The following is a 10313-nucleotide window of genomic DNA, read 5'->3' as shown; positions in this document are numbered from 1 at the left end:
GACGGCACTGCGCCCAACTTGAAACAATAGCACCCTACTCTGTATAGCCAACAGGCACTGCGCCCATCTCGAAACAATAGCACCCTGCTCTGCTTAGGCAACAGGCACTGCTAGCTGACGCCATGAGAATAATAGCAGCATCACTACTTCAACTCCAATAGCGATCAGCACCCGCCACCCTGAAGCCGTCACCGACAGGCCAACTCCGGAGAGGCGCGTCATCAGTTACTTCTTTCCCCCGAAGAACGGAGGATCTGTGAGGATCCAAAGTCAAATCTGGTTTTGGCCTCACAGTTTCTCCGTCTCTGGTGGGGGGAGAGTGGTAGCTTAAGGTAGCGTATAAGCTAGAGAATAAGTTAGAGAATAAGTTCGAGGTTAAGTTAGATAGATAAGAGTAGGACTAAGAGTAGGATAAGACAGACGAGGTTAAAGAAAAGTAAGTTAGCCTAGGAAAATCGGTCGCGAGCAGCGAGACGTCTCGCTCACCGTAAATACGGGTTTTATTATTTTTTTGAAGTAAGGGGAAATATTGAAATAAAGTGGTGAATTGTTATATCAAACGAAACTATGAATTTCTTGTCAAAGGTGGCCTGGGCCTCTGAACTACTCCAGCCCCAGAGAACGGGCAAGTTATGTCCTCACAGTATATATATGTTCTCAATTGTATAATATGTCGTGTAATAATTTTCATAATGCGAAATACATAAAAATGACGTTGAATATTTTAATAATTGTCATGCCTCCTGGCGAAGGTGGAATTTTTATCGACTTACTTGACCTATTGCTGCGCCCTGTATTGTAAGGAAAAATTTTATTTTAACTTACCTTCCACAGAAAATAACAGTGGTAAACAAATAACAATCTTACACATGTCTCTCTTATTTATTTTGAATTTTTCAAAACTTAGACTCAAAAATCATTTAGTGAATTTTCACCAATTAATAATCGTATTGTAGAACAAGAAAAACCTGCATAATGCAAAGCAAAAACTCGAAACAAATTCGTTACTTTACGACGTGATATTAAGAAATTTCTTAACATCTAGAATAATGACAGAGTAAAGCCCTTAAAAAAAAGCTGCGTGACTTTGGTCCTTAAAGAACATTAAAGACAGATCCATAAAAGTTTAAAAAGTCTTACATAATTTGGTGTTGAAGCCACTCAGTTTTTCGCTTCGCAGGTATCGCCCTTTTTACGTAACGCTGACAAGGAACATATTCTGTCACGAAAGTCAGAATTCTTTACCAAGCCCTGGGCAAATCGAACATACATTATCAGGTAATTTGGATTTCACGATGTTGTCTCTGCCGAATTGCCAGTGAAAACAAGTAGATCGCAAACAATCGAGATAGTGTCAATATACAATGAGGTTTTTTAATAGCGAAACGAATAATTTGCGATATTGTTATGTTAACGTTGTTATTGGCAATGTGGTTGTTTTTTTAAATCTCATAAATATTTGTGATTTTAATTGTTTTATGTCTAAACAATTCTTTTTAAAGAACACTTTTACATAAATAAATTTATTGACTTTTCTAAACGATCGCACCTAACGAGTTGAAGCTCAAATACCAGTCACTGCAACACGGAAGTGTTGACTGTTTACCACAATTTATATACTAGAAGACCGCGAATCCTTCATGCTGCAGGTTTTTCCTCTTTTTCTCGACCCTGTTAATGAATTCGTGTCAGCACACAAGACAATAGGCCTCCTTTTTTTTACATTTCATTTTTCTTCCAGCTGGAGGAAACATAATTTTGAGCTTGGTGCGTTCCCCTTTATGGAGTGTTCCGCCCGTGGAGTAAGAACGTTGACACAAACCTGCTGTGAGGTACGGTTTCGCGGATGTTGTGTTTTTATCAACATCTGAGTGTTAGTAATAAAACAATGATGATATTGGTTTGCCTTTATCGTTATCAGTGATGTACCTATTGTTCTTCTCAAGCCCGATTTATATCGCAGTTGGTTATCCGGAATGTTAATCCAGACATATCAATTCAATCTCGCGTATACTTCCAATCTTATAATAATTTGTGCGATCTAATTCGTGTAATCCCACACTAGAGTCTTTTTTTCCAACTCATAAGCGATGGCCGCTACATACCATGGAAAATAATAAACGTCAAGATTACTCAGATTAGTGGCTTTCAAAAGATATTTTTTTCATACCGAAGCTAGTATGTTCGTTTTGTCTACATGCCATTTCACAATTAAGCTTAAATTCTTCACACTGATGACTGTGGAATAATTCGTGTTCAATGACAATGGCGTTGCAGAAATTGCGTCTTGGAAACTGGATATCACTTGTCCTTTGATTCTGCAAAACAGCTTACAGCGAACCCAATTGACTGGATAACTCCGTACACACTTGATGGGCCCCATTTTTCTCAGCTGTTTTAGCATTTTACATTCAACGTTGATAGTTTTTCTGTACTTAACGGTTTGTTTGTGTTTAAAATAAGCTAAGGGAAATCTGCTTATGTAGGTAAGATAGAAACGAGCTTACCTTCAAGCGTTATCTGTAAAATTGCCTCTATCTTTTATTGTTTATCCTAGATGTAGAAATTTAATTCACTTTGATTCCTTTCTGGTAACATCATAATTTTACCTTTGTTGAACAAGATTAAGTTCTTAATCCTACGAAAGCTAGAATTATTTGAATTGATATTGTGATTCTTCCTTTATTATCTACACCAAACTAGGATCAATTCGGTAAATTTAATATTTCTTCTGTGTCTATATTACGCCACTACAACTTAATATCATTCACATATGACTTAATTTATCGACACGGCTTTCTTTAGGTTTTGATCATTTACTCCCGGGATATGCACATAATTTACTAGGTTGACCGAAAGACGGGTATTGTTTTGCGGATTATTTGCTGCATGCTATTTCATTACTTAGGATTGTCCAGAAAAACCAATGGGAAAGCCAAAGTTATTTCACCTACTTTCGATCATTTGTTGATTGGTATTGCCAATCAAAGAGAATCTTATGTTAAGAATAGAAAACCCCTTTCATAATTATTATACTGTAAAGAACTATGCAGTAGCACGATAAAGACAAATGTGATCTATAGTCTCCTTTTCAGTGCATAATTCCTCATACGTGTAACCTCACCGTGGAGCTATTAAAACGCTGCGTATGATTCTATGATATGGAATGAATTTGGCTTTGTTCAAATCATCATATTTATACTAATTTTAGTCTGTTACTTCTACTATTTAATATATATGGCAACGGCGGTTAACGAATTGCACTCCTTGCATTTGTTCTTCAATTTGGTTATTTTAAAATGTGTCATAATTTCTTTCCGTTTGTTTTCATTTTTATATACATGTTTATTGTATGGCACACCTCAAATAGGCATACATATTGTAACGGCCGCGAACAAACCTTGGGTAGGGTGTCTGTCGGCCTGTGTCAACCGCAAGCGGCGCAATAACGGCATGCCGTTAGACAAAATCATGCGATTTTGTGGTACCGCAAGTAAATCGCATGATTTTGCGGTATATGTGTTTTTTTTTTTTCTTTCTTTCTGATCTCCTTACTTACAAGTACAGGCAAAATCGTATGATTTTGCGGTACCTTCGCTTGCTTTTGCAGTACAGGCAAAATCGTATGATTTTGCGGTACTCCTTTTTTTTTCCTTTTGCTCTTGCAAGCATAGGCAAAATCGTATGATTTTGCGGGATCTATGCTTGCTCTTGTGAGAGTAGCGGCAAGCCGTTATAGAGAGAGCAACAGGAAGAAGAAGAGGGAAATGAAGTAAAAAGGAGAAGTCTGTCTGCGTTTTAAAATTTAAGTGAGGGGAGATAGAGTTAGTTGAGTTTGAGCCGAGGATTGAATTGGTTGTGATCGCACAACGTAAGTCCGCGAAGAAGTTTTGTTCAATTTTGATAGACATTTTCTCTAAGGAGGAATAAGTTAATAATGTGATGGAGTTGAGTTTTTGTGGATTTTTTTGCTTTTTTTTCTGAAAGAAAAAGGTGATATCAAAGAGTATGTGTTGTTGGTCTTCTCTACTTTGCCTTCATTAAGCAAATAATGCAATTGTAATTAAATAGAAGAAAAAAAAAACGTTGGAGAAGTACAATTTGATGTGACGGAGATTCGCGTTGTTTTTTTTCGATTCCAATATAAAGAAAAGGAAACTTTCCATTGTGTGCTATTGCACCTACGTACATATGAAGATTTATTCAAGAAAAGAACTTTACTAACAAAAGTCAAATTCTAGACATAAGTTTTTGTTACATACCTCAAACCCATGCATATGAATAATTATCAAAAAGATTCAAACATTGTATTTTATACGCAAGTCTAGAAGAAATCGAAAGCAACAAAAATGTAAACAACTGAAAGCAATTAAAAGAATAAAAAAAAAAAGGAGCAAAAATTAACAAAACGTAACCAAGGTCGGCACCGCAAAAAAAAAAAAAAAAAAAAAAAAACGAAATTATAAAATAGAAAAGTTTCATAAGTTTGTTTTTTTGTTTTTATATATATAAACCATTCAAAAAAAAAAAAAATAAAAGCAATGGAGAATATTTCAATATTCATAATGATCGAAAGAAATCATATTAATAAGTGTAGGAAGTTCATATTGCAAAAGGAATAGTTGAATAAACGAAAAGATGTTAAGCAAAAGGCTAATAAGAAAATGAATTATGTATATGTACAACATACCGAACAAAAATGTATTAAGAAACTAAACTGTACAATATACCTACATGTATATATATTCCTGTGTATATCTGTTAATAAAATGTCAAAACGGTTTCTGGTGATTGATGGACGGAACATTTTTGCAAGTTCATTTTTCTAAACTCGATAGGGGTTTACCGAGTCGAATTGCACGCCTAGAAAGCGCAACAACACGCAATTTCAAAAAGATTGACGGGTTTGACTGTGTTCTGTACCTGTGAAGCAAAAAGGTTTACGTGTTTACCGGTACAACTGAGTGGATGGAAAGGCAGTGACGTCCACGGAAAGATAAGGAAATATGTTTTGATGTTCCTTTTTTTTCTCGCTCGTAACCAAACCAACCGCTTTAAATGTTTTCTCTATTCGGCACTGTGGTAACAATTTAATGAGTGTTTTTTTTTCTTTTTGTCTGCTTCATAATACGTCCCAGAATTAGGGAGTAACGGAAATAGTGCAAAAGAAATAAATAAAATTAAAAGAAGGTGAACAGCAACGGCAACAACGACGTGTTAATTATCAACAGCATTTACGGCAACAGCCAACAATTACCGATAGGCTGTCACATCAACCATTCTCAGCCTTTGGTTATCCTGTGAAGCATTCGCCTGCAGTTGTTAAAGATTCACCAGTAGAACGGCAGAAGCAACAACAACAGCAACAATTTATTGGTAGCCTTGTGATAGCTGCAGCCGACAGTGAAAGTGATAATATTCATCAAGTGAACGATCACCACCACCACCACCACCGTACTTGTACTGTAAGTTATTTTTAAGCTATCTAATTTTGTTGTTCCCCATGAGTGGCTAAGCGTGCGCTGCCACCGCTGTGGCTGAGGTGTAGGGGCGTGCACATGGTGGCCATGTAGGGCCGACGCTAGACGATGACCGACTGAATCACTGGTGACAGACGCACAGCAGGAAACCGACCGGACCTTTTCGTTCTTTTAGTTTGTTTTTTTTTCCTATTTTTTTTTTTTTTTTCTCTTTCTTTGTCTAAAGAAAAAATTTAAATCCTCAGCGGCGAGGAAAGAAAAAGAGTTTCATGACAATATGCAATTGAATGGTCACACACCATCAACCTGCTGCCACATATCGATTATTAGTACCTAGACTACCCTATCAATTATACATATATCTATGTAAATATATACCGGTAGATTAACTTACGGAATATACATACATACATATAGATGCTTTTTATGAGCTCAATGTGGATCGAGGACGAATATGATGACCTTGAAACCGTTGTGTCCATGAATGTCATTGTGAATAACCTTCGGGCTTTGATAGGTATCTTGCACTGATTAGCACAATAGCCCTATTTGCGGCCTTTTTTTTTAAATCATTCGAATTAACTTAAGTTGGTTTGCCTTACATTTAGATGATTGTGCTTAGATTTTGATCCATCGAATACGTGCCATGCTTAAGTTTGCTAAAACGCTAAAATAATTTTCTGCAATGAGATGTCAGCAACAGTATCGAGTATTGCTAACAATCGTGTTCCTTCGCCGGATTCATGGGGTCTTACTAAAATTTTTACACTCTCTGTCTTCGAAACTATAATCACGATGGTGTCTCAGTAAAATTGTGCCTACATACTTCGCGTGTGGGATATGTCCGCATTAACAGACAATTTTAAGTTAATTCTCAAAACTATCAAACCAAGTTTGAAAGGTCAGAACCCACAGTTTCGATACGCATTCCATATGATGGATTGAAAGTTGTCCGCTGACTTAATTTTTTTTTTTGTTTCCTAAAATTTCTATTTCTTGTTAAAGAAATTTCAATAAATCTGCTAGATTTATTTGCACAAGCATAATGAAGCAAAATTCGCAGTGTCAAACGGCAACAACACTTCAAACATGTCTTAATCTCTTACGCGAGCGCGAAGAACAAAAAAGAATCGGTTTTAAGTTTGCAACGCCAAGCAAACATGTACATATGTACATATAGACCCCTGAGCTATAGTTCTGTATACGACAGAGCAAGCTCATATTTCAAATTTTGCTAACAGTTGCTCCATTCGCTCTTGATTTTGCGAGCAAGTTGATCTCTGAGCAAATGCAAGATGTCAGCGTCCAGTCAATCCTCGCATTCAGTACCGCTGTTGGTTCATCCCATACTCTGCTCAGCTGTTAACGCCCTTGGGCAATGCTTTGATTATAATTTTTGGCCATGCCTAGCTGCTATGTAATAGAAGACACCATTACCACTATTTCTTCTTTTGTAATTGGCCTTTGAGTGCCACTGACAATTGTTGGAATTAATTGATGCATTAAATTATACATGTAAATGACCAAAAAAAAAGACATGTTTTTCTTTTAGTTGAAACATCGCTTTGCTTAACTGCGCGTACGCACATCGCTGACTACTTTTCTTGAGCAGCCGAAATGAAAAATTTTTTTGCTTATAATATTTATTGAAAAACCAGGAGTGCTGGCTGCTACGAAATTTACATGCATTTTTCTTGCAGCACTAACTGAAAGAAAATTCGAAAACGCTATCCATTTTTAATCAACGTTGCGTAGGCTTTATTGCTGACAACTAATTGAAACTTACGGTAACTCCAAGCCGCATATATGTATTTTGAGGCGTCAATTGCATTTTTTCATTTTAGTGAAAATGCTTTTTATTTCACTTTATTTCTTTTTATAACAACTTTCACAAATAATTTACATGATTTTATTTGTCGTGCTCGTTGTGTTGGTGTTTGTAAACAAACAAACAAGTTTGACTCTCGTTTTGCCTTTGTTTTTTTTTTGCTTTGTCTTATTGAAAATACTTATTGTTACACTTTATTTTATTTTATAAAAAATTTTATATTTTATTTATTTACGTTTGTCGGCCTGGTCGTTTGTAGACAAACAAGAAGTCAAATTTGTCCCTTGTATTCGCATTATTTTTCAAAATAAATATCTAAAGAAATTCGAAGTTAATAAGATATGCTTTCTTAGTACCCTATGTAATGCAAGTTGCTAGCAATGCAAGCAACCTGCTCCGTCAAAAATGTCACGGGGACAACTGAATGAGAAAATGTCTAAACATGTTGTTTGAAATAAAAATAAATCAAATCTTTTGAACTTTTGGTACTTGTCTTATTTAATAACAGCATCTTGTAAGCTGATAGTGATATCATCCTAATAATATATTTTGGATCTAATTACATTACTGCTAGCGACAATCTGTTTGGTGGCAACATTAGTTAAGGTGTCAACTTGCACAAAAACACATTTCAACACATTTGCAATTATTTAAAAAAAAAAAAGAAGTAATAATATGTTATGTCACTGAAAGTTTGCAAAATTTTTTACATTTTCATTTCAAGGCTTAAATCACCGAATGTATTAAAAGTAAAAGAAAACGGGGAAAACTGTAGAAAATGTTTAACCACATTTTAAATGAAAAAATAATTGAAGTGTTTGTTATTATTTTGAAAAAACTTTTTAAATAGGGTGTAAAAAAATATTGGGATTGCTTTAGGCTTTCCAAAGTAAATTTTAGATTTCTATTGCATAAAATATTCTCTGACAATTCAGCCAGTATCGTTTTCCTACTGGTTCAATGCTCTCTACTAACTCGGAAAGTTTACAAATTTTTAGTTTTATTCATACAAAAGACTCTATTCATATAGAGGACGTTTCACGAGGTGAACATAAAAACCTAAACTATTTAAACTCTTTTTTTGTATTATTAATGGAATTGTAAAAAAAATTGAACGTCCACTTATCCATAATTTTACAATTAAAAATCTTACAATATGCACAGGCGCAATCACGGTTAGTATATATATTGTAAATATTTAGACAACATTGCAGCATCCAACTAATTTAAATTTCAGTAAAAGATTTGACATAGAATTGCTATCCTAGTTCAGCTTAAGCAAGTCAGAATTGTTTGGTTGGCAACTCAGTTTTGCCAATTTTTTTAAGCAAAGAAGACAAAATTGAGTTTTCCGCATAAGCAATCACTTAAAGAATGATTTTTTTTTTCATGCAAATCTTTTGCTTGATTTCTATTCTTAATAATTTAAGATTATATATACATATGTAGATAATATCCTAAATGTAAACAGATTTAAAAAGCGCTTGTTATACGTAGTGTCATACCAAATATATGTATTTATTATGATTTATTTTTATTACTTTTCTTTCTTTTTTTTTTTTAGTTTTATTTTCTACCATTAACATTATTCGAAATAATAAAAATTATATCTGCCTATATACACCAAGTTTAATCCAAAAAAGTTTTAAAGCAAGGAATGGAAAAAACCCATAAAAAATTACTTTATACTTGTAATATTGCCAAGCATTGACACTCATTCTTTATTTGGTTATATTTAATAATAACTCATTGACGACTTCTTTCTTTGTTTTATAAATATGTAAACAAATCTGTATGACATGTTTAAGTTGAATAAAATATCGCCATATCGTTGTAAAAAAATAATATATAAATATAAAATTATGTACACTGTTCATAAATCTGTGAATAACTTTACAAAGCGCTGCTTTGAATACTGTAATCCAATAGCGCCTTCATAAATCTCTTTTAATGTTTAAATATAATAAGACTTATGAGATCATGCTAGGGAATAATTTATTGCTTATGTATTAAAAGGGAAATAAATTTATATGAGTTTCAAATTTCTTTTTTGATTGCATTCTTTTGACACTATGACGTAATAACTAAAAATTTTCAGGTAAGTCCTAAAAATTGTTTGGTTAATCATCCGCCCACAGTTGAATCTTCGCTCTCATTAAGTTTATCAAGGTACTAAAGCGACGCATGCACCATTTATAATGTTTCTCATTACTCTGTGATCCTAAATAAATTAGTATACTTGTTGAACTCTTAGTTCTGATTATAATCATCAATTATCACTTTATCATTATGGTCATTACGGTTGACGCTGGCATGAAGGCGCTCATTTTCAATTATTAATTAATAATAGGTCAACACTCATGACGACACCATCACATCAACAAACAGATCTAGAAGAAAGAAAGAACAACTTAAACAAATCCACAGATATAAAAGAAAATATTGCAACGCGTTACTTTTTCTATAAGCCATACATTTCCCGCACACATTAAAAAGATATGACCTTTTCCTAGATTTTAGCATCAACGTTGTAAGGAAAAACGCGTTCGATTACTAGGTTCTAACCCGACCCGTCTCCATGCTTGGCCCATCGGTTCAATAAATAAATGTGAGCCAACAACAACAACATCCGTCGGGTTGTTAATCTTGCTCCTTGACAAAAAAAAGATGTTGAGGGGAAATTTTTTGTCAACTTCGGAAAAATTACATTTGAATATAAATCACTCAACATAAAATACAACTAGTAGACCAGAACTTCCCGATAAAAACCGATGAAATCATAGGAAGAGATTTCCTACACAAGTATGCATGTAATATAAATTATGAAAATTTCTCTCTTACAGTTAATACACACGATGACCAAATTCATCTCCCCATATACGATGAAATACTTAACAAAAGCAACATATTTCTCCCTGCAAGATGCGAAGTTATAGTCCCCATAGATATTGTAACGAATTTCCTTAGGCAGGGTATGACTCAGCCAATCCAGGATCCGTTGCAAG

General features: G+C 34.3%; 1 long non-coding RNA gene across 1 annotated transcript; it reads left to right on the top strand.

Annotated features, from left to right (window-relative positions):
• The first annotated feature begins 3736 nt into the window (after positions 1-3736).
• On the top strand, positions 3737-4083 carry LOC119641666. The gene is made up of 2 exons (XR_005247870.1): positions 3737-3871; positions 3988-4083. It is a non-coding gene; the product is annotated as an uncharacterized LOC119641666 (long non-coding RNA).
• Positions 4084-10313: the final 6230 nt, after the last annotated feature.

Source organism: Glossina fuscipes, unplaced genomic scaffold (genome assembly GCF_014805625.2).
Source record: "Glossina fuscipes isolate IAEA_lab_2018 unplaced genomic scaffold, Yale_Gfus_2 167, whole genome shotgun sequence".
NCBI classification, from domain to species: Eukaryota; Metazoa; Arthropoda; class Insecta; order Diptera; family Glossinidae; genus Glossina; species Glossina fuscipes.
The sequence above is the reverse complement of the archived record's forward strand: the minus strand, read 5'-3'. Positions and strand labels throughout refer to the sequence as shown.